The sequence below is a fragment of the Rutidosis leptorrhynchoides genome, chromosome 4, assembly GCF_046630445.1.
Source record: "Rutidosis leptorrhynchoides isolate AG116_Rl617_1_P2 chromosome 4, CSIRO_AGI_Rlap_v1, whole genome shotgun sequence".
Classification (NCBI taxonomy): Eukaryota; Viridiplantae; Streptophyta; class Magnoliopsida; order Asterales; family Asteraceae; genus Rutidosis; species Rutidosis leptorrhynchoides.
Window position 1 is genome coordinate 217,134,227 of NC_092336.1, and position 1,792 is coordinate 217,136,018.

Below are 1,792 nucleotides of genomic sequence, written 5' to 3' on the forward strand. Positions count from 1 at the left end.
ATTGAAGAAAAAGCTAACTACGGCACCTATATTGTCATTGCCTGAAGGGAATGATGATTTTGTGATTTATTGTGACGCATCGAAGCAAGGTCTCGGTTGTGTATTAATGCAACGAACGAAGGTGATTGCTTATGCGTCTAGACAATTGAAGATTCACGAGCAAAATTATACGACGCATGATTTGGAATTAGGCGCAGTTGTTTTTGCATTAAAGACTTGGAGGCACTACTTATATGGGGTCAAAAGTATTATATATACCGACCACAAAAGTCTTCAACACATATTTAATCAGAAACAACTGAATATGAGGCAGCGTAGGTGGATTGAATTGTTGAATGATTACGACTTTGAGATTCATTACCACCCGGAAAAGGCAAATGTGGTAGCCGATGCCTTGAGCAGGAAGGACAGAGAACCCATTCGAATAAAATCTATGAATATAATGATTCATAATAACCTTACTACTCAAATAAAGGAGGCGCAACAAGGAGTTTTAAAAGAAGGAAATTTAAAGGATGAAATACCCAAAGGATCGGAGAAGCATCTTAATATTCGGGAAGACGGAACCCGGTATAGGGCTGAAAGGATTTGGGTACCAAAATTTGGAGATATGAGAGAAATGGGACTTAGAGAAGCTCATAAAACCAGATACTCAATACATCCTGGAACGGGGAAGATGTACAAGGATCTCAAGAAACATTTTTGGTGGCCGGGTATGAAAGTCGATGTTGCTAAATACGTAGGAGAATGTTTGACGTGTTCTAAGGTCAAAGCTGAGCATCAGAAACCATCAGGTCTACTTCAACAACCCGAAATCCCAGAATGGAAATGGGAAAACATTACCATAGATTTCATCACTAAATTGCCAAGGACTGCAAGTGGTTTTGATACTATTTGGGTAATAGTTGATCGTCTCACCAAATCAGCACACTTCCTACCAATAAGAGAAGATGACAAGATGGAGAAGTTAGCACGACTGTATTTGAAGGAAGTCGTCTCCAGACATGGAATACCAATCTCTATTATCTCTGATAGGGATGGCAGATTTATTTCAAGATTCTGGCAGACATTACAGCAAGCATTAGGAACTCGTCTAGACATGAGTACTGCCTATCATCCACAAAATGATGGGCAGAGCGAAAGGACGATACAAACGCTTGAAGACATGCTACGAGCATGTGTTATTGATTTCGAAAACAGTTGGGATCGACATCTACCGTTAGCAGAATTTTCCTACAACAGCAGCTACCATTCATGCATTGAGATGGCGCCGTTTGAAGCACTTTATGGTAGAAAGTGCAGGTCTCCGATTTGTTGGAGTGAAGTGGGGGATAGACAGATTACGGGTCCGGAGATTATACAAGAAACTACCGAGAAGATCATCCAAATTCAACAACGGTTGAAAACCGCCCAAAGTCGACAAAAGAGCTACGCTGACATTAAAAGAAAAGATATAGAATTTGAAATTGGAGAGATGGTCATGCTTAAAGTTGCACCTTGGAAAGGCGTTGTTCGATTTGGTAAACGAGGGAAATTAAATCCAAGGTATATTGGACCATTCAAGATTATTGATCGTGTCGGACCAGTAGCTTACCGACTTGAGTTACCTCAACAACTCGCGGCTGTACATAACACTTTCCACGTCTCGAATTTGAAGAAATTTTTTGCTAAAGAAGATCTCACTATTCCGTTAGATGAAATCCAAATCAACGAAAAACTTCAATTCATCGAAGAACCCGTCGAAATAATGGATCGTGAGGTTAAAAGACTTAAGCAAAACAAGATACCAATT